This window comes from Scyliorhinus torazame, chromosome 7 (genome assembly GCF_047496885.1).
Source record: "Scyliorhinus torazame isolate Kashiwa2021f chromosome 7, sScyTor2.1, whole genome shotgun sequence".
Classification (NCBI taxonomy): Eukaryota; Metazoa; Chordata; class Chondrichthyes; order Carcharhiniformes; family Scyliorhinidae; genus Scyliorhinus; species Scyliorhinus torazame.
Window position 1 is genome coordinate 140,939,378 of NC_092713.1, and position 24,084 is coordinate 140,963,461.

Sequence of the window (24,084 nt, forward strand, 5' to 3'; positions counted from 1 at the left end):
AGTGACCTTCTCGAAAAACTCTATCAAGTTAGTGAGACACGACCTCCCCTTCACAAAACCGTGCTGCCTCTCACTAATACATCCATTTGCTTCCAAATGGGAGTAGCTCCTGTATCGAAGAATTCTCTCCAGTAATTTCCCTACCACTGAAGTAAGGCTCACCGGCCTGTAGTTCCCGGGATTATCCTTGCTACCCTTCTTAAACAGAGGAACAACATTGGCTATTCTCCAGTCCTCCGGGACATCCCCTGAAGACAGCGAGGATCCAAAGATTTCTGTCAAGGCCTCAGCAATTTCCTCTCCAGCCTCCTTCAGTATTCTGGGGTAGATCCCATCAGGCCCCGGGGACTTATCTACCTTAATATATTTTAAGACACCCAACACCTCGTCTTTTTGGATCTCAATGTGACCCAGGCTATCTACACACCCTTCTCCAGACTCAACATCTACCAATTTCTTCTCTTTGGTGAATACTGATGCAAAGTATTCATTTAGTACCTCGCCCATTTCCTCTGGCTCCACACATAGATTCCCTTGCCTATCCTTCAGTGGGCCAACCCTTTCCCTGGCTACCCTCTTGCTTTTTATGTACGTGTAAAAAGCCTTGGGATTTTCCTGAACCCTATTTGCCAATGACTTTTCGTGACCCCTTCTAGCCCTCCTGATTCCTTGCTTAAGTTCCTTCCTACTTTCCTTATATTCCACGCAGGCTTAGTCTGTTCCCAGCCTTTTAGCCCTGACAAATGCCTCCTTTTTCTTTTTGACGAGGCCTACAATATCTCTCGTCATCCAAGGTTCCCGAAAATTGCCGTATTTATCCTTCTTCCTCACAGGAACATGCCGGTCCTGAATTCCTTTCAACTGACACTTGAAAGCCTCCCACATGTCAGATGTTGATTTGCCCTCAAACATCCACCCCCAATCTATGTTCTTCAGTTCCCGCCTAATATTGTTATAATTAGCCTTCCCCCCCCCAATTTAGCACATTCATCCTAGGACCACTCTTATCCTTGTCCACCAGTACTTTAAAACTTACTGAATTGTGGGCACTGTTACCGAAATGCTCCCCTACTGAAACATCTACCACCTGGCCGGGCTCATTCCCCAATACCAGGTCCAGTACCGCCCCTTCCCTAGTTGGACTGTCTACATATTGTTTTAAGAAGCCCTCCTGGATGCTCCTTACACACTCCGCCCCATCTAAGCCCCTGGCACTAAGCGAGTCCCAGTCAATATTGGGGAAGTTGAAGTCTCCCATCACCACAACCCTGTTGTTTTTACTCTTTTCCAAAATCTGTCTACCTATCTGCTCCTCTATCTCCCGCTGGCTGTTGGGAGGCCTGTAGTAAACCCCCAACACTGTGACTGCACCCTTCTTCTTCCTGATCTCTACCCATATAGCCTCACTGCCCTCTGAGGTGTCCTCTCGCAGTACAGCTGTGATATTCTCCCGAACCAGTAGCGCAACTCCGCCTCCCTTTTACATCCCCCTCTCTCCCGCCTGAAACATCTAAATCCTGGAACGTTTAGCTGCCAATCCTGCCCTTCCCTCAACCAGGTCTCTGTAATGGCAACAACATCATAGTTCCAAGTACTAATCCAAGCTCTAAGTTCATCTGCCTTACCCGTAATACTCCTTGCATTAAAACATATGCACTTCAGGCCACCAGACCCGCTGTGTTCAGCAACTTCTCCCTGTCTGCTCTGCCTCAGAGCCCCACTGTCCCTATTCCCTAGTTCTCCTTCAATGCTCTCACCTTCTGACCTATTGCTCCCGTGCCCACCCCCCTGCCATACTAGTTTAAACCCTCCCGTGTGACACTAGCAAACCTCGCGGCCAGGATATTTATGCCTCTCCGGTTTAGATGCAACCCGTCCTTCTTATACACGTCACACCTGCCCCGGAAGAGCTCCCAGTGGTCCAGATAATGGAAACCCTCCCTCCTACACCAGCTGTTTAGCCACATGTTTAGCTGCTCTATCTTCCTATTTCTAGCCTCACTGGCACGTGGCACAGGGAGTAATCCCGAGATTACAAGTCTCGAGGTCCTGTCTTTTAACTTTCTGCCTAGCTCCCTGAACTCCTGCTGCAGGACCTCATGCCCCTTCCTGCCTATGTCGTTAGTACCAATATGTACAACGACCTCTGCCTGTTTGCCCTCCCCCTTCAGGATGCCCTCTACCCGTTCGGAGACATCCTGGACCCTGGCACCAGGGAGGCAACATACCATCCTGGAGTCTCTTTCACGTCCACAGAAGCGCCTATCTGTGCCCCTGACTATAGAGTCCTCTATTACTATTACTCTTCTGCGCTTTGACCCTCCCTTCTGAACATCAGAGCCAGCCGTGGTGCCACTGCTCTGGCTACTGCTGTTTTCCCCTGATAGGCTATCCCCCCGACAGTATCCAAAGGGGTATATCTGTTCGAGAGGGGGACAACCACAGGGGATTCCTGCACTGACTGCCTGCCCTTTCTGGTGGTCACCCATTTCTCTGCCTGCACCTTGGGTGTGACCACATTTACATAACTGCGATCTATGACGCTTTCCGCCACCTGCATGCTCCTAAGTGCATCCAATTGCTGCTCCAACTGAACCATGCGGTCTGTGAGGAGCTCCAGTTGGGTGCACTTTCTGCAGATGAAGCCATCCGGGAGGCTTCCAGCCTCCCGGACCTGCCACATCTCAGTCAGAGCACAGCACCCCTCTAACTGACATTGCGTCAATTAATTAAAATTAAAAAATTATTTTTTTTTGAATATTTTTTTTAAAAAATTTCAAAGTTACTGTTAACTATCTGTTTCCTAGCACTAGATTTCTAATAGAAATGCAAAAGCTAAATATAGTACTCTCCGATCTCTGGCTTAGATACCCCTCTAAATTATAATTAAGTAATTATGTTTAATTAGTTACCAATGCTCAATTTTTTTAAATTTAGTGTAGAATCCCAACCAGCCACTCAGGTCACAGCTTTTCTGTGATGTCACTTCAGTTTCCCCCCGACACACACAATTTGAAAAAGGTACAACAGTAAAAATGAGTAAAAATCACTTACTTACCTTCTTAGCGTTAATAATAAAATATGGTACTTACCTCACACCAATGGGTTTTATTATTAGGTTAGAGGAGGAGGGCGGGTGGGAGACACTACACGTGTAGTGTCTCGGGTTTCCTCTCCACCAGAATTTATTGGTGAGGGTCTTCCCAGAAGTCCGCGGGTCGAACTTCCTGTTCCCGCCTTAAATACTAAAATATAAAAAAAACAGAAAAGAGGGACCGAAAACGGGACCAGGTAAGTGTTTTTAAAGGACAGACTTACCTCCCAGCAATCACTTCTGCACTGCCCCCGCTGAAATTGACTCACCAGCTCTTCTCCCGCCGAAATCGACTGGCCTGCCCCTGCAAAGACAAGTGTTTTTAAAGGACAGACTTACCTCCCAGCAATCACTTACGCACTGCCCCCGCTGAAATTGACTCACCAGCTCTTCTCCCGCCGAAATCGACTCGTCCTTGACAGATGGTAGGTCCAGTTCCAGTGGCAAGGGAACCACAACGACTGGAAATCTCTCTGCTTCTGCAGCCTTCATCCACTATTGCAGCCATTGATACCATACGAGTATCTTCCGCCTGATCCACCGTTGTTTTGGATTATGCTTTGTCTGGTACTCCCCACCGACCTTACCGTCATGGGTGACACTACCAAGAGTTTAAGACTCCTGATGGTATTGCTCTTGGGATCAATGGAACGCTCCAGCCTCTCCACCACGGCAAGGTGGCAATCAATGGAAAAGGACTGGTTCTAAGTTTTCAGTCCTGCCTTCTAAGTGATCTGATTACATCACGTAGGGTTACACGGAGTGCACGGAACTGAAACAGGCCACTCAGCCCAACTAGTCTATACCAGTATTCATGCTCTGCTAGAGCCTCCTCCATCTTTTCTTATCTAAATCTATCATTTTTACACTCTACTCCTTTCTCGCTCATATGCTTGGCAAGCTTCCCTTAAATCGATGTTTCCTTTAGCATGGGCATCAACCTCCCCTGGTGGAAGTGTGTTTTACATTCGCAACACTCTTGGGGTAAAGACGTTCCTTCCAAATGTTTTCTTATTATTCATTCAGAGGATGTGGGCATCGTGGGCTGGACCAGCATTTATTGCCCATCCCTAATTGTCCTTGAGGGGGCAGTTAAGAGTCAACCACATTGCTGTGGGTAACGTGCAGACTCCGCATAGACAGTGACCCAAGCCGGGAATCGAACCTGGGACCCTGGCGCTGTGAAGCGGCAGTGCTAACCACTGTGCTACCGTGCTGTGCATGTGGACACAAAGCGGCTGACCTTGTGTGTGCTGTCTATAACTTGCTCTGGGATGGCGAATGGGAACCGGGAGTATTCGTCAATCACGTTCAGGAAGTAAGTGTTGCGATCGGTGGAGGGGAGGGGGCCTTTGAAGTCCAGACTGAGGCGTTCAAAGGGACGGGAAGCCTTTATCAGGTGCGCTTTATCTGGCCGGTAGAAGTGCGGTTTGCACTCTACGCAGATCTGGCAGTTCCTGGTGGCGGTCCTGACCTCCTCGATGGAGTAGGGCAGGTTGCGGGTCTTTACGAAGTGATAGAACCGAGTGACCCCCGGGTGGCAGAGGTCCTCGTGGAGGGTTCGGAGATGGTCCACTAGTGCGTTGGCACACGTGCCGCGGGATAGGGCATCGGAAGGCTCGTTCAGCTTTCCGGGATGATACAAGATCTCATAGTTATAGGTGGAGAGTTCGATCCTCCACTGCAAGATCTTGTCGTTCTTGATCTTGCCCCGCTGTGCATTATCGAACATGAAGGCAACCGACCGTTGGTCAGTGAGGAGAGTGAATCTCCTACCGGCCAGGTAATGCCTCCAATGTCGCACAGCTTCCACTATGGCCTGGGCCTCCTTTTCCACTGAGGAGTGGCGGATTTCTGAAGCATGGAGGATGCGTGAAAAAAAAGGCCACGGGTCTGCCCGCTTGGTTGAGGGTGGCCGCCAGAGCTACGTCAGACACGTTGCTCTCGACTTGGAAGGGGAGGGACTCGTCGATTGCGTGCATCATGGCCTTTGCGATTTCCACTTTGATGCACCTTGTCCGCGTAGTTGGGGACCCACTGGGCGTAATAAGAGGAAAAAGCCCAGGCAGCGTTTCAGGGCCTTGGAGCAGTTGGGGAGGGGGAACTCCATGAGGGGGCGCATGCGTTCGGGGTCTGGGCCTATCACTCCATTTCGCACTACGTAGTCGAGGATGGCTAGACGGTCGGTGCTAAACACGCATTTTTCCCTGTTGTATGTGAGATTCAGGGCATTCGCGGTCCGGAGGAATTTGCGGAGGTTGGCGTTGTGGTCCTGCTGGTCGTGGCCGCAGATGGTGACGTTGTCGAGGTATGGGAACGTGGCCCGCAAACCGTACCGATCAACCATTCGGTCCAACTCCCGTTGGAAGACCGAGACCCCGTTAGTGAGCCGAATGGAACCCTTAAAAAATGATAGAGGCGCCCATCTGCTTCGAAAGCAGTGTATTTTCGGTCGCTCGGGCGGATGGGGAGCTGGTGGTAGGCGGACATAAGGTCACCGTGGAAAAGACCTTGTACTTGCAATCCGGTTGACCATATCGGATATGCGGGGGAAGAGGGTACGCATCCAGCTGCGTGTACCTATTGATGGTTTGACTATAGTCTACGACCATCCTCTGCTTCTTCCCGGTCTTTACAACTACCACCTGGGTTCTCCAGGGTCTATTGCTGGCCTGAATTATGCCTTCCCTCAGCAGCCGCTGGACTTCTGACCGGATAAAAGATCGGTCCTGGCGCTGTACCGTCTGCTCCGAGTGGCGACTGGTTTGCAATCCGCGGTGAGGTTCGCGAACAGGGAAGGCGGATCGACCTTGAGGGTCGCGAGGCTGCAGATAGCGAGTGGGGGTATAGGGCCGCCGAATTTAAACGTTAAACTCTGGAGATTACACTGAAAATCCAATCCCAGGAGTGTGGCAGCGCAGAGGTGGGGAAGGACGTAAAGCTGGTAGTTCTTGAACTCCCTCCCCTGTACCGCGAGGTTCGCGATGCAGAACCCTTTCATCTCTGCCGAATGGGACCCTGCCGCCAGGAAATTTTTTGATTACTCGGGTGGATCGGAAGGGAACAGCATCTTACCGTATCGGGGTGTATAAAACTCTACGTGCTCCCAGAGTCGATCAGGCAGGGCGTCTCGTACCCGTTTATAAATATAGTCGTTGATGCTGTTTGGCGCGTTCGGGGCCGCGACTGGTCCAGGGTCACCGAAGCCAGTCACTGTTGCTGCATCGGGGCGTTTTCTTCAGGCCCCGTGTGCCCGTCCATCCCGGGGTCCTTAGTCGTCAGCCAAGATGGCGGCGTCCACGGGTCGTACACGGTCGGGTGTGGACAAGATGGCGCCGCCCATGGATCGCACGTTGCCGGGGAGCACTAAATGGCGGCGCCCATCCCTCCCGCGTGGAGTCCGGGACCCAAGAGGGCAGCGCCCGTTGGCCGCACATGGATCGGTTGGGGGGGGGGGGGGGGGGGGGGTTGAATTTGGGGTTCTCCCCCGGAGATTGCGGCTACCCCCCGGGCCTGGCACACTGCTAGAAAGTGCCCCTTTTTGCCGCCCCCTTTACAGCGGGCTGGGCAGCGCATTCGGGAGTGTTTCCCCTACCCACAAAAGTAGCAGCAGGGCCCCCCCGGGTGATCTGCCGCTCTGGCAGCGCAGGCCTGCCGGGGGGGGGGGGGGAGCCCATGGTTTCGATCGCGGCAGTGGTCCACGGTGCCCAAGGGGCTGCCGCGCGGTCGGGGGCATAGGCGCGGGTGTGCTGTGACGCCACATCAAACAAGGCCGTGAGGGCCCGTGCCTCTTTGAGGCCAAGTGTGTCTCTTTCCAGCAATCGCTGGCGAATTTGGGATGAAAGCATATCTGCCACGAACGCATCTCGGACCATCAGCTCTGTGTGTTCATTAGCCGAAACCGATGGGCAGTTGCTGTTTCTCCCCAGTATTAACAGCGCATTGTAGAATTCGTCCAGCGATTCCCTAGGGATTTGCCATCTCGTCGCAAGCTGGTGGCGTGCGTAGACCTGGTTGATGGGCCGAACGTAGATTCCTATCAGCATGGCGATCGCCGTCGGGAAATCATTCGCATCTTCTATGAGCGTGTAGATTTCAGGGCTCACCCTGGCATACAGGACCTGGATTTTCTGTTCTTCTGTAGGTATGCCGGGGGCCGTTCGGAGGTATCCCTGAAAACTCGCTAACCAGTGTTTAAAAGTGGCCGCTGAGTTTGCCGCGTGGGGGCTGATTCGCAGACACTCCGGAATGATTCGGAGCTCCATGTCCTTAAAAGTTTGCAGAATAAATTGTAGCACAATCAATCACTCACGAGATGAGATGAGGAGTCGAACGATGGCTTTATTACGCAGACTTGTTCCCCAGCAGCACAGTTACAGAATGCGGCTGCTGGGCGAACCCGGGCTCTTATACTCCGCCTTACTGGGTGGAGCCAGCAGGTGGCTGATCCAATCGGGACCCAGTGTCTATCCACCAATAGCCTCTCGGCATCACAGGGTACCTTAATACCCTTAATACATACCACCACAGCTTCCACACTGACCTCAATTAGAACTCCCACAACTGTCAGAGCAGGGAGGCTCTCAATCGATTAATCCGACTGTATATCAATCCTTTAGCATTCAGCCCCTATGGTATATTATTCAAAGGCTAGAAGGTACAGGGAATTGCTATTGTTATTCGGATACAGTTTCACACATTGAATTTTAACAAAGCATGCGATAAAGCACTTTTTAATATCCTTAAAAATTACACCTCGATCCATTCATTCACTGTTATTTTCCCAACTAGTTATTACTGTTTGAAACTCATTTCTGAAAATATGCTGTTGCAGTGTCAGTTTTTTGAGGAGTAAAATTCTATTTTTAAGTATTAGCTTGAGAAAGAACTGGAAATAATCTCATCAATCTAACATTTTTTTTCTTCTCCCCCCCCGGCCCCCGCCGAATAAAATGTAAACATTTGTAGTTAGAAATGCGTTGCCTCCAGCTCAAATTACAACTGCTCATTGGCACATTCCCTCAAGCAAGAGGGAAAGCAGCAAGCATCACCCTTCATCAGGGGGATATATTTTGTGGTGTGCTGAAAATACAGAGCTTCATGTTTACCAAAAGACAGCAGAAAAGATACACGGCATGTAATGATGGAAAGACATTGAGCAAGACTTATAATAAAAATAGAGACTCTTTAGTTCTGCAAACTTGAATTCATTCTGTTTGTTTAGGGAGTTTGGCATTCTTTTCTGTCTCCTTTTTCCTGGAGGCGATAATTATAGCCTGTGTGAAATCCTGTCTCCCGCTCAGTCATCATCGGCAAAGCTCACCCAGTCACTTCACGCCAAATGTCCATCAGCACCATTGTGATTTCATGTGCCTGTATTTATCGAAAGTCATTTGCTTCACTGCATGCTTTACGTTTCCTCAGACAGAGACCTCCACAATGAGGAGTTGTTGCCAATACCCTCCTTCCTTCCTGTTATTCCATCCTTTGCTTGCCCGAGAGCCTCTTTGCTCCGATACTCCTTATTGTTCTGCAGGTTTAGCTCTTCCCATCTCACTGGACCCATTCTTATCCCTGGTTGGTTCCAGTTTAATGAGCTGCCTTCCACTTGTTCATTATCAGAAAGGACTATTTGTAGAATATAAACAGAGATTAGTGGTTCTGTTTAAATTAATCTCCTTGTCTGTTCTGGATGATTCTATACTCTTAGTTTATTTCTATATTTGCACCCTTTATTTGGAAGGTATACCGTCAAGACGTTATGCCTTTTTATCATTTATGTTGGCTTCAAGCAGCTCTAATTACACTTGATACCTTCTGTTGTCACCCCTACGAGACCCACGGGGATGACGCGATTGATCTCCCATGGGGCTCGTGAAATACGAGGTCCCCGCTGAGGGGCGGAGGCCCAACAGCGGGGCTTGTTAATTTCACTTGATAAAAGCCGGCCCAGCTGCGAGCTGGCAACTTTGGAAGGTCCCAGCTGGGGTGAGTTGTGCACTCCGCCACTTTTATAGCTTTACTTTGTGTGGAACTAAAACTATTTGTACTAAACGGAAGCTCAGGCGGAGTTCCTGGACGTCCAGACCACAGCTGCATCTTGCTACAGAGAAGCAAGGTTAGCACTAACTTGAAAATGCCTCTCTTCGGGAGACTCGATGCGTTTGAGGTTAAGGGCAGCACGGTAGCACCAGTGGGTAGCACTGTGGCTTCACAGCGCCAGGGTCCCAGGTTTGATTTTCCACTGGGTCACTGTCTGTGCGGAGTCTGCATGTTCTCCCCGTGTCTGCGTGGGTTTCCTCCGGGTGCTCCAGTTTCCTCCCACAGTCCAAAGACGTGCAGTTGAGGTGGATTGGCCATGATAAATTGCCCTTAGCATCCAAAAAGGTTAGGAGGGGTTATGGGAATAGGGTAGACGTGAGGGGTTCAAGTGGGTCGGTGCAGACTTGATGGGCTGAATGACCTCCTTCTGCACTGTTATGTTCTATGTATGTATGACGTGAGTATAGAAGACTGGGCTCAGTTTGCTGAGTGAATGCGTTACTTTTTCAGCGCAAACACCATTATATGGGATGACTGCCAGAAAGTGATACTCCAGCCCATCTGTGGGGACACTACTTCTGGCATCATAAAAAGCCATCTTGCCCTGCAGCCCAGACTCCAAGATGTTTGACCACTTGGTGGTGCTTGTGGTGAACCACTGTGACCCCAAACTGTCAGTCGTTGTCCAAAGGTGCCACCAGTTCAATATGACCGAGAGAACCGCAGGGGAATCTGTTACAGAGTTTCTGACATGCTTTAGCAAGCTGGTGGAGCACTATGATTATAAGACTATAAGACCAATAGACATAGAAGCAGAATTAGGCCACTCGGTCCATCAAGGCTGCTCCGCCATTGAAACATGGCTGATATTTTTATCATCCCCATTCTCCTGTTTTCTCCCATAACCCCTGATCCCATTATTAATCAGGAACCTATCTATCTCTGTCTTAAAGACACTCCGTGTTTTGGCCTTTGCAGCCTTCTGCGGCAAAGAGTTCCACAGAATCATAGAATTTACAGTGCTGAAGGAGGCCATTCAGCTCATGAGTCTGCACCGGCCCTTGGAAAGAGAGCCCTATTCAAGCCCACGCCTCCACCCTATCCCTGTAACCCAGTAACCCCACTCAACCATTTTGGACACTAAGGGCAATTTAGCATAGCCAGTCCACCTAACCCGCACATCTTTGGAATGTGGAAGAAACCAGAGAGGAAACATCCTCTCCATGTCCACTCTATCCAGGCCTCGCAGTATCTTGTAAGTTTCAATAAAATCCCCCCTCATCCTTCTAAACTCCAACGGTTCCTCATATGACAAGCTGTTCATTCCAGGGATTATTCTTGTGCGCCTCCTCTGGACCCTTTCCAAGGCCAGCACATCTTTCCACAGATACGGGGCCCAAAACTACTCACAGTACTCTAAATGGCGTCTGACCAGAGCCTTATACAGCCTCAGAAGTATGTCCATGGTCTTGTATTCTAGCCCTCTTGACATGAATGTTAACATTGCATTTGCCTTCCTAACTGTTGACTGAACCTGCAAGTTAATAGATATAGGACAGAGGTAGGTTCTTTACGCAAAGAGTAGTGAGGCCGTGGAATGCCCTACCTGCTACAGTAGTGAACTCGCCAACATTGAGGGCATTTAAAAGTTTATTGGATAAACATATGGATGATAATGGCATAGTGTAGGTTAGATGGCTTTTGTTTCGGTGCAACATCGTGGGCCGAAGGGCCTGTACTGCGCTGTATCGTTCTACGTTCTATGTTCTTTGTTTAACCTTAAGAGAATCGTGAACAAGGATTCCGAAGTCCCTTTGTGCTTCTGATTTCCTAAGCATTTCCCCTTTCCTAAGCATTTCCCCATTTAGAAAATAGTCTCTTTCCAAAGTGCATAACCTCACACTTTTCCACATTATATTTCATCTGCCAGCTCATTGTCCACTCTCCTAGTCTGCCCAGATTCTTCTGCAGTCCCCTTGCTTCCTCCATACTACCTGTCCCTCTATAGATCTTTGTAACATCTGCAAACTTAGCAACATTGCCTTCAGTTGCAGATCATTAATGTATATTGTGAAAAGCTGTGGTCCCAACACAGATCCCTCAGGTACACCACGTCACCAGCTGTCATCCTGAAAAAGACCCCTTTATCCCTACTCTCTGCCTTCTGACAGTCAGCCAATCCTTTATCCATGCCAGGATCTTGCCCTTAACACCCTGGACTCTTAACTTATTTAATAGTCTCCTATGCGGCTCCTTGTCAAAGGCCTTCTGGAAATCTAAATAAATCACGTCTACTGGTTCTCCTTTGTCTAATGTCCTTGTTACCTCCTCAAAGAACTCTAACAGTTTTGTCAGACATGACCTCCCTTTGACAAAGCCTCAGTCCCATTTTATCATGCACTTACAAATACTCCACGATCTCATCTTTAATAACGGACTCTAGAATCTTACCAATGGCCGAAGCCAGGCTAACCTATAATTTCCCATCTTCTGCCTCCCTCCCTTCTTAAACAGTGGTGTTACATTAGCCACTTTCCAGTCTTCTGGGACCCTTCCTGCCTCCAGTGATTCCTGAAAGATCACCAGCAATGCCTCCACAATCTCCTCAGCTATCTCTTTTAGAAACCTGGGGTGTAGTCCATCCGGTTCAGGTGACTTATCCACCTTCAGACCTTTCAGTTTCCCCAGAACCTTCTCCTCAGTGATAGCCACTGCACTCACCTTTGCCCCCTGATCCTCCTGGAGCTCTGGCATCCCACTGGTGCCTTCCACCGTGAAGACTGTTCCTCAACTCTACCCATAGAGATTCTATGCCTTTTGACCCTACATTGCTCCTTGCTATCGATTTAACTTCATTCCTTACTAACAATGCAACCCCGCCCCCTTTCCCAGCTGCCTGTTATTTCGATAGGACGCATAGCCTTGTATATTTAGATCGCAGCCCTGATCCCCTTGCAGCCACAGCTCTGTGGTGCCCACAACATCATAGTGCCCAATTTCAATGTGCGCAACAAGCTCATTTACCTTGTTCCGTATACTGCACGCATTAAGGTACAACACACTCAGTCCTGCATTGACCATCTCCCTTCTTAAATGTGATCACCTTTTTTGCTCTGCCTGATGGTGATGTTGTTCTGTTATTTTTGTTCTCTATTTCCTCTTCAGTTATGACACCTTCTAAGCTAACACTCTGGTTTCCATCCCCCTGCCATACTGGTTAAAATCCTCAAGTTGCAGGTGTGTACCGGCAGGCAGGAAGGTGGTTTAAAGTGTGTCTTCTTCAATGCCAGGAGCATCCGGAATAAGGTGGGTGAACTTGCGGCATGGGTTGGTTGGTACCTGGGACTTCGATGTTGTGGCCATTTCAGAAACATGGATAGAGCAGGGACAGGAATGGTTGTTTCAGGTGCCGGGGTTTAGATATTTCAGTAAACTCAGGGAAGGTGGTAAAAGAGGGGGAGGGGTAGCATTGTTAGTCAAGGACAGTATTACGGTGGCAGAAAGGACGTTTGAGGACTCGTCTACTGAGGTAGTATGGGCTGAGGTTAGAAACAGGAAAGGAGAGGTCACCCTGTTAGGGGTTTTCTATAGGCCTCTGAAAAGTTCCAGAGATGTAGAGGAAAGGATTACAAAGATGATTCTGGATAGGAGTGAAAGCAACAGGGTAGTTGTTATGGGAGACTTTAACTTTCCAAATATTGACTGGAAACACAATAGTTCGAGTACTTTAGATGGGTCCATTTTTGTTCAATGTGTGCAGGAGGGTTTCCTGGCACAGTATGTAGATAGGCCAACGAGAAGCGAGGCCATATTGGATATGGTACTGGGTAATGAACCAGGACAGGTGTTGGATTTGGAGGTAGGTGAGCACTTTGGTGACAGTGACCACAATTCGATTACGTTTACTTTAGTGATGGAAAGGGATAGGTATATACTGCAGGGCAAATTATGAAAAGGCAATTATGATGCGATGAGGCAAGACTTGGGATGCATCGGATGGAGAGGAAAACTGCAGGGGATGGGCACAATGGAAATGTGGAGCTTGTTCAAGGCACAGCTACTGCGTGTCCTTGATAAGTATGTACCTGTCAGGCAGGGAGGAAGTGGTCGAGCAAGAGAACTGTGGTTTACTAAAGCAGTCAAAACACTTGTCAAAGGAAGAAGGAGGCTTATGTAAAGATGAGACATGAAGGTTCCGTTAAGGCGCTCGAGAGTTACAAGTTAGCTAGGAAGGACCTGAAGAGAGCTAAGAAGAGCCAGGAGGGGACATGTGAAGTCTTTGGCAGGTAGGATCAAGGATAACCCTAAAGCTTCCTATAGATATGTCAGGAATAACAGAATGACTAGGGTAAGAATAGGGCCAGTCAAGGACAGTAGTGGGAAGTTGTGCTTGGATTCCGAAGAGATAGGAGAGGTGCTAAATGAATATTTTTCGTCAGTATTCACACAGGAAAAAGACAATGTTGTCGAGGAGAATACTGCGATTCTGGCTGCTAGACTAGAAGGGTTTGAGGTTTATAAGGAGGAGGTGTTAGCAATTCTGGAAAGTGTGAAAATAGATAAGTCCCTTGGGCTGGATGGGATTTATCCTAGGATTCGCTGGGAAGCTAGGGAGGAGATTGCTGAGCCTTTGGCTTTGATCTTTAAGTAATCTTTGTCTCCAGGAATAGTGCCAGAAGACTGGAGGATAGCAAATGTTGTCCCCTTGTTCAAGAAGGGGAGTAGAGACAACCCAGGTAACTATAGACCAGTGAGCCTTACTTCTGTTGTGGGCAAAATATTGGAAAGGTTTATAAGAGATAGGATGTATAATCATCTGGAAAGGAATAATTTGATTAGAGATAGTCAACACGGTTTTGTGAAGGGTAGGTCGTGCCTCACAAACCTTATTGAGTTCTTTGAGAAGGTGACCAAACAGGTGGATGAGGGTAAAGAAGTTGATGTGGTGTATATGGATTTCAGTAAAGCGTTTGATAAGGTTCCCCACGGTAGGCTACTGCAGAAAATACAGAGGCATGGGATTCGGTGATTTAGCAGTTTGGATCAGAAATTGGCTAGCTGGAAGAAGACAAAGGGTGGTGGTTGATGGGAAATGTTCAGACTGGAGTCCAGTTACTAGTGGTGCACCACAAGGATCTGTTTTGGGGCCACTGCTGTTTGTCATTTTTATAAATGACCTGGAGGAGGGCGTAGAAGGATGGGTGAGTAAATTTGCAGATGACACTAAAGTCGATGGGAGTTGTGGACAGTGCGGAAGGATGTTACAAGTTACAGAGGGACATAGATAAGCTGCAGTGCTGGGCTGAGAGGTGGCAAATGGAGTTTAATGCAGAAAAGTGTGAGGTGATTCATTTTGGAAGGAATAACAGGAAGACCGAGTACTGGGCTAATGGTAAGATTCTTGGCAGTGTGGATGAGCAGAGAGATCTCGGTGTCCATGTACATAGATCCCTGAAAGTTGCCTGAAGGTTGAGAGGGTTGTTAAGAAGGCGTACGGTGTGTTAGCTTTTATTGGTCGAGGGATTGAGTTTCGAAGCCATGAGGTCATGTTGCAGCTGTACAAAACTCTGGTGCGGCCGCATTTGGAGTATTGCGTGCAATTCTGGTCGCCACATTATAGGAAGGATGTGGAAGCATTGGAAAGGGTGCAGAGGAGATTTACCAGAATGTTACCTCGTATGGAGGGAAGATCTTCTGAGGGACTAGAGGCTGTTTTTGTTAGAGAGAAGAAGGTTAAGAGGTGACTTAATTAATGCATACAAGATGATCAGAGGATTGGATAGGGTGGACAGTGAGAGCTTTTTTCCTTGCATGGTGATGTCCAGCACGAGGGGCATAGCTTTAAGTTGAGGGGAGATAGATATAGGACAGATGTCAGAGGTAGGTTCTTTACTCAGAGTAGTAATGGCGTGGAATGCCCTGCCTGCAACAGTAGTGGACTCGCCAACACTAAGGGCATTCAAATGGTCATTGGATAGACATATGGAAGATAAGGGAATAGTGTAGATGGGCTTTAGAGTGGTTTCACAGGTCAGCGCAACACCAAGGGCCGAAGGGCCTGTACTGCGCTGTAATGTTCTATGTTCAAGTGACACCGCAAACCTCCCAGCCAGGATATTGGTGCCGCTCGAGTTTAGATGCAACCTGTCCTCGTATAGGTCCTACATGCCCCGGAATCGATCCCAATGGTCCAGAAATCTGAAACCTTCCCATCTCCACCACTTCTGGGCCATCCCTACCGGAGATGCTGAGGGGCCGCCTTGTGTGCGGAGTTAACAACATGGCGTCCCAGTGGAAATTGCTGGCTGAACCATCTTTGGAGCTGAAAAGGACCGTTGAGATCTTTCTCTCAGGTGAAAGTACAGATAAGGGAGTCCAGGATCTCCAGGGCTCATCAGAGATGGAGGTAAATATCATTAGTCGCACCTGGCGCAGCCGAAAGAGGACGGATGTAGGCAGTTGAACTGCATTACCGCATTACGAGTTGCTCCCATCAAAGTCACCATCCAGGTTAATGGTCACCTACTCATAATGGAACTTGACACTGAAGCTGTGGTCTCAGTAATAAGGTGTCAGACATTCCTGAAGGTTAGGACAGGAATGCAATGCCTATATCTGAAGGACACTGAGACGTGTTTGGCAATGTACACAAGAGAACTGTTGGCCATCGCAGGCATAACGATGAGCCCAGTTGCCTCTTGACCAGTTACCTTTCATAGTAGAATGGGGACCCGGTCCCAGTCTGTTGGCCGAAGACTAGCTGCAGAGGCTTCACCAGGACTTTCACCAGATTTTCAGGGTGGGACTGGGGTATTATACAAGGTCCTCGGGAAATACCTGGGAGTCTTCCAGGATGGCGTGCAAAAATAAACGATGCCGTGGCCAAAATGTCCGAAGACCTTGAAGCCCAACCAAGGTATTTTAGTGTTCGCCCAGCTCCTTATGCCTTGTTAACTGAGGTAGATGATTAGCTCAACAGTTTGGAAAGCCTGGGAATCATTCAGCTGGTACAATTCGCGGAGTGGGAAGTGCCTGTAGTCCCAGTGCTGAAGCCCAGATGAAACCATCCGCCTCTGTGGGGATTACAAGTTCATAGAACCATAGAATTTGCAGTGCAGAAGGAGGCCATTCAGCCCATCGAGTCTGCACCAGCCCTTGGAAAGAGCACCCTACTTAAACCCACGCCTCCACCCTATCCCTGTAACACAGTAACCCCACCTATCCTTTTTTGGACATTTAAGGGCAATTTAGCATGACCAATCCACCTAACCTGTACATCTTTGGACTGTGGGAGGAAACCGGAGCACCCGGAGGAAACCCACGCAGACAGGGGGAGAACGTGCAGACTCCGCACAGTGACCCAAACCAGGAATCAAACCTGGGACCCTGGAGCTGTGAAGCAACTGTGCTAACCACTGTGCCACTGTGCCACCCAAAATATTGCTGATGGTGGTTTTGAAGAGGTGCCTCCAGTCCGCCCTGTTGAGTGCATCTCTTGGCCGATGTGCTTTCGTGGAATTGACAGCCGATGTGCCAGTATTCACACGGGTGCCAGTGAACAAGGCCTCTCGCTTGGATGAGTATCTGCTGCCACACATGGAGGAGCTGTTTGCAAAGCTGGTTGGAGGACACTCCTTTTCTGCACTTGACATTAGTCATGCACACTTCCAATTGGAGCTAGAAACGGCATCTAGAAAGTTGGTGACCTTTAATACCATTAGGGGCCTTTACGAAGAAACAAGGTTGCCATTCGGGGTATCATCGGCCTGCAATTTTTCAGAGTCATGGAGAGCATCCTCCAAGAACTTCTGAGGGTACAAAGAACAAAGAACAAAGAAATGTACAGCACAGGAACAGGCCCTTCGGCCCTCCAAGCCCGCGCCGACCATACTGCCCGACTAAACTACAATCTTCTACACTTCCTGGGTCCGTATCCTTCTATTCCCATCCTATTCATATATTTGTCAAGATGCCCCTTAAATGTCCCTATCGTCCCTGCTTCCACTACCTCCTCCGGTAGCGAGTTCCAGGCACCCACTACCCTCTGCGTAAAAAACTTGCCTCGTACATCTACTCTAAACCTTGCCCCTCTCACCTTAAACCTATGCCCCCTAGTAATTGACCCCTCTACCCTGGGGAAAAGCCTCTGACTATCCACTCTGTCTATGCCCCTCATAATTTTGTAGACCTCTATCAGGTCGCCCCTCAACCTCCTTCGTTCCAGAGAGAACAAACCGAGTTTATTCAATCGCTCCTCATAGCTTATGCCCTCCATACCAGGCAACATTCTGGTAAATCTCTTCTGCACCCTCTCTAAAGCCTCCACATCCTTCTGGTAGTGTGGCGACCAGAATTGAACACTATACTCCAAGTGTGGCCTAACTAAGGTTCTATACAGCTGCAACATGACTTGCCAATTCTTATACTCAATGCCCCGTCCAATGAAGGCAAGCATGCCGTATGCCTTCTTGACTACCTTCTCCACCTGTGTTGCCCCTTTCAATGACCTGTGGACCTGTACTCCTAGATCTCTTTGACTTTCAATACTCTTGAGGGTTCTACCATTTACTGTATATTCCCTACCTGCATTAGCCCTTCCAAAATGCATTACCTCACATTTGTCCGGATTAAACTCCATCTGCCATCTCTCCGCCCAAGTCTCCAGACAATCTAAATCCTGCTGTATCCTCAGACAGTCCTCATCGCTATCCGCAATTCCACCAACCTTTGTGTCGTCTGCAAACTTACTAATCAGACCAGTTACATTTTCCTCCAAATCATTTATATATACTACAAACAGCAAAGGTCCCAGCACTGATCCCTGTGGAACACCACTGGTCACAGCCCTCCAATTAGAAAAGCATCCCTCCATTGCTACCCTCTGCCTTCTATGGCCTAGCCAGTTCTGAATCCACCTTGCCAGCTCACCCCTGATCCCGTGTGACTTCACCTTTTGTACTAGTCTACCATGAGGGACCTTGTCAAAGGCCTTACTGAAGTCCATGTAGACAACATCCACTGCCCTACCTGCATCAATCATCTTAGTGACCTCCTCGAAAAACTCTATCAAGTTAGTGAGACACGACCTCCCCTTCACAAAACCGTGCTGCCTCTCACTAATACGTCCATTTGCTTCCAAATGGGAGTAGATCCTGTCTCGAAGAATTCTCTCCAGTAATTTCCCTACCACTGAAGTAAGGCTCACCGGCCTGTAGTTCCCGGGATTATCCTTGCTACCCTTCTTAAACAGAGGAACAACATTGGCTATTCTCCAGTCCTCCGGGACATCCCCTGAAGACAGCGAGGATCCAAAGATTTCTGTCAAGGCCTCAGCAATTTCCTCTCCAGCCTCCTTCAGTATTCTGGGGTAGATCCCATCAGGCCCTGGGGACTTATCTACCTTAATATTTTTTAAGACACCCAACACCTCGTCTTTTTAGATCACAATGTGACCCAGGCTATCTACACCCCCTTCTCCAGACTCAACATCTACCAATTCCTTCTCTTTGGTGAATACTGATGCAAAGTATTCATTTAGTACCTCGCCCATTTCCTCTGGCTCCACACATAGATTCCCTTGCCTATCCTTCAGTGGGCCAACCCTTTCCCTGGCTACCCTCTTGCTTTTTATGTACGTGTAAAAAGCCTTGGGATTTTCCTTAACCCTATTTGCCAATGACTTTTCATGACCCCTTCTAGCCCTCCTGACTCCTTGCTTAAGTTCCTTCCTACTTTCCTTATATGCCACACAGGCTTCGTCTGTTCCCAGCCTTTTAGCCCTGACAAATGCCTCCTTTTTCTTTTTGACGAGGCCTACAATATCACTCGTCATCCAAGGTTCCCGAAAATTGCCGTATTTATCTTTCTTCCTCACAGGAACATGCCTGTCCTGTGTTCCCTTCAACTGACACTTGAAAGCCTCCCACATGTCAGATGTTGATTTGCCCTCAAACATCCGCCCCCAATCTATGTTCTTCAGTTCCCACCTAATATTGTCATAATTAGCCTTCCCCCAATTTAGCACATTCATCCTCGGACCACTCTTATCCTTGTCCACCAGTACTTTAAAACTTACTGAATTGTGGTCACTGTTACCGAAATGCTCCCCTACTGAAACATCTACCACCTGGCCGGGCTCATTCCCCAATACCAGGTCCAGTACCGCCCCTTCCCTAGTTGGACTGTTTACATATTGTTTTAAGAAGCCCTCCTGGATGCTCCTTACAAACTCCGCCCCGTCTAAGCCCCTGGCACTAAGTGAGTCCCAGTCAATATTGGGGAAGTTGAAGTCTCCCATCACCACAACCCTGTTGTTTTTACTCTTTTCCAAAATCTGTCTACCTATCTGCTCCTCTATCTCCCGCTGGCTGTTGGGAGGCCTGTAGTATACCCCCAACATTGTGACTGCACCCTTCTTATTCCTGATCTCTACCCATATAGCCTCACTGCCCTCTGAGGTGTCCTCTCGCAGGTAACTTGGATGATGTCCTGATCACTGGAGCCACCATAAAGGAGCACCTGAGCTACTTGGAAGAAGTCCTCCACCAGTTTTCTGAGGCAGGTATCCGCATTAAAAGGGACAAATGCTTTTTTCATGCAAAAGAGGTCATGTACCTGGGGTACTGGCCGACAGGTTAGCTTGCTAGGACTCGGAAATTATTAGGGGAAATTCATCCTGAACTTGACGACCACTGCATAACCTACTGCAAAAGCACCAGGACTGGGCATGGAAGGTGCCACAAGAAAAGGCACTTGCCACGGTGAAGCAACATCTGTCGTCATCAGGCCCGCTGACCCACTTCAAGGCCTCTCCTGATCACTTGTGATTCCTTCCCATAGGGTCAGGATGGTGTTACCCCATCAGATGGATGACGGAACGGAGAGGCCGTTAGCCCCAGCATCGAGGACTGTGGCCAATGCGGAGCACAATTACACTCAGATTGAGAAGGAAGGGCTGGCTGTGGTTTCCAGGTGAAGAAATTCTACCAATACGTTTATGGACTATGTTTTACGATCGTAATGGACCATAAGCCATTTCTCGTGTTGTTCAAAGAGCACAGGGCAATTCTGCCAATAGCATCAGCCCGGATACAACGTTGGGCACTACTATTGGAGGTGTATGAATAAGTATCTCGAGTGTCGCCTGGGCATGCAGATTTCAGACGCGGATGCTTTTGAACTGACTCCCATTGCTGACATTCCCGCATTTCTCCCCCCCCCCGCCCAATCTCTGGCAGTGACTGATGAAGTTGTTTTGGCCCTGAATTTTATGGACACCTTACCCGTCACCTCTGTACAGATTTGTGGATGGTCGCAGAAGGACCCGGTCTTACAAAGAAAATTACAGCACAGGAACAGGCCCTTCGGCCGATCCTTTACCTAAACCTGTCGCCCATTTTCCAAGGATCTACTTCCCTCTGTTCCCCGCCCGTTCATATATCTGTCTAGATGCATCTTAAATTATGCTTTCGTGCCCGCCTCTACCACCTCACTGGCAAAGCGTTCCAGGCACCCACTACCCTCTGCATAAAAAACTTTCCACGCACATCTCCCTTAAAGTTTCCCCCTCTCACCTTGAAATCGTGACCCCTTGTAATTGACATCCCCACTCTTGGAAAAAGCTTGTTGCTATCCACCCTGTCCATACCTCTCATAATTCTGTAGACCTCAATCAGGTCCCCGCTCAACCTCCGTCTTTCCAACGAAAACAATCCTAATCTACTCAACCTCTCTTCATAGTTAGCACCCTCCATACCAGGCAACATCCTGGTGAACCTCCTGCACCCTCTCTAAAGCATCCACATCCTTCTGGTAATGTGCCGACCAGAACTGCACGCAGTATTCCAAATGTGGCCTAACCAAAGTCATATACAACTGTAACATGACCTGCTGACTCTTGTACTCAATACCCAGTCTGATGAAGGCAAGCGTGCTGTATGCCTTCTTGACCACTCTATCGACCTGCGTTGCCACTTTCAGGGTACAATGGACCTGAACTCCCAGATCTCTCTGTACATCAATTTTCCCCAGGACTCTTCCATTGACCGTATAGTCCGCTCTTGAATTAGATCTTCCAAAATGCATCACCTTGCATTTGCCTGGATTGAACTCCATCTGCCATTTCTCTGCCCAACTCTCCAATCGATCTATATTTTGCTGTATTCTCTGACAGTCCTCCTCGCTATCTGCAACTCCACCAATCTTAGTATCATCTGCAAACTTGCTAATCAGACCACCTATACCTTCGTCCAGATCATTTATGTATATCACAAACAACAGTGGTCCAGAGCATGGATCCCTGTGGAACACCACTTGTCACCTTTCTCCATTTTGAGACACTCCCTTTCACCACTACTTTCTGTCTCCTGTTGCCCAGCCAGTTCTTTATCCATCTAGCTAGTACACCCTGAACCCCATACGACTTCACTGTTTCCATCAACCTGCCATGGGAAACTTTATCAGACACCTTACTGAAGTCCATGTATATGACATCTACAGCCCTTCCCTCATCAATTAACTTTGTCACTTCCTCAAAGAATTCTATTCGGTTTGTAAGACTTGACCTTCCCTGCACAAAACCATGCTGCCTATCACTGATAAGTCTATTTTCTTCCAAATGTGAATAGATCCTATCCTTCAGTATCTTCTCCAACAGTTTGCCTACCACTGACGTCAAGCTCACAGGTCTATAATTCCCTGGATTATCCCTGCTACCCTTCTTAAACAAAGGGACAACATTAGCAATTCTCCAGTCCTCCGGGACCTCACCCGTGCTCAAGGATGCTGCAAAGATATCTGTTAAGGCCCCAGCTATTTCATCCCTCACTTCCCTAATAACCTGGGATAGATCCCATCTGGACCTGGGGACTTGTCCACCTTAATGCCTTTTAGAATACCCAAAACTTCCCCCTTCCTTATGCCAACTTGACCTAGAGTATTTAAACATCCATCCCTAGCCTCAACATCCGTCATGTCCCTCTCCTTGGTGAATACCGATGCAAAGTACTCATTAAGAATCTCATCGATTTCTTCTGAACTCCACACATAAATTCCCTCCTTTGTCTTTGAGTGGGCCAATCCTTTCTCTAGTTACCCTCTTGCTCCTTATATACGAATAAAAGGCTTTGGGATTTTCCTTAACCCTGTTAGCCAAAGGTATTTCATGACCCCTTTTAGCCCTCTTTATTGCGTGTTTGAGATTTGTCCTACTTTCCCGATATTCCTCCAAAGCTTCATCAGTTTTAAATTGCCTAGATCTTATGTATGCTTCCTTTTTCATCTTAGCTAGTCTCTCAATTCCACCCGTTATCCATGGTTCCCTCATCTTGCCATTTCTATCCCTCATTTTCACAGGGACATGTCCTGCACTCTAATCAACCTTTCCTTAAAAGACTCCCACATTTCAAATGTGGATCTACCCTTAAACAGCTGCTCCCAATCCACATTCCCCAGCTCCTGCCAAATTTTGTTCTCCTTGGCCTTTCCCCAATTTAGCACTCTTCCTTGAGGACCACTCTCGTCTTTGTCCATTAGTATTCTAAACCTTACGGAATTGTGATTGCTATTCCCAAAGTAATCACCGATTGAAACTTCAACCACCTGTCCGGGATCATTCCCCAATATCATGTCCAGTATGGCCCCTTCCCGAGTTGGACTATTTACATACTGCTCTAAAAAAACTCTCCTGGGTGCTCCTTACAAATTCTGCTCCATCTACACCTCCAATACTACATGAGTCCCATTCAATGTTGGGGAAGTTAAAATCTCCCATCACGACCACCCTATTGCTCCTACATTTTTCTGTAATCTGTCTACATATTTGTACCTCTACTTCGCGCTCGCTTTTGGGAGGCCTGTAGTAAAATCCCAACAATGTTACTGCACCTTCCTATTTCTTCGCTCTACCCATAGTGCCTCAGTGCTAGAATCCTCCACCGTCCCCTCCTTAATCACAGCTGTGATATCATCTCTGATCAGTAATGCAACTCCTCCACCCATTTTACCTCCCTCTCTATCCCTCCTGAAGCATCTATACCCTGGGATATTTAGTTGCCAGTCTTGGCCTTCCCTCAACCAAGTCTCAGTAATACCAATAACATCATATTCCCAGGTACTAATCCAAGCCCTAAGTTCATCTGCCTTACCTGCTACACTTCTCGCATTAAAACAAATGCACCTCAGACCACCTGTCCCTTTGCGTTCATCATCTCTTCCCTGTCTACTCTTCCCCTTAGTCACATTGAGTTTATCATCTAGTACCTTACTGGCTTTAGTTGTTGCCTCTTTACTAACCTCTAACTTCCTAATCTGGTTCCCATCCCCCTGCCACATTAGTTTAAAACCTCCCCAACAGTGTTAGCAAAAGCACCCTCTAGGACATTGGTTTCAGTTCTGCCCAGGTATAGACCATCCGATTTGTAATGGTCCCACTGCCCCCAGAACCGGTTCCAATGTACCAAAATTCTGAACCCATCCCTCCTGCACCATCTCTCAAGCCACGTATTCATCCTGACTATTCTTGAATTTCTACTCTGACTGTCTCGTGGCACTGGTAGCAATCCTGAGATTACTACCTTTGAGGCCCTACTTCTTAACTTATCCCCTAGCTCCCTAAAGTCTGATTGTCGGACTTCATCCCGTTTTTTTATCTATATCGTTGGTGCCTATATGCACCACGACAACTGGCTGTTCACCATCCCCCTTCAGTATGTCCTGCAGCCGATCTGAGACATCCCTGACCCGTGCACCCGGGAGGCAACATACCATTAGGGAGTCTCGTTTTCGACCACAGAAATGCCTGCCTACTCCCCTTACGATTGAATCCCCTATGACTATAGCCCTGCCAGTCTTTTCCCGCCCTTCTGTGCAGCAGAGCCAGCCATGGTGCCATGAGCCTGGCTACTACTGCCTTCCCCTGGTGAGTCATCTCCCCCAACAGTATCAAAAAC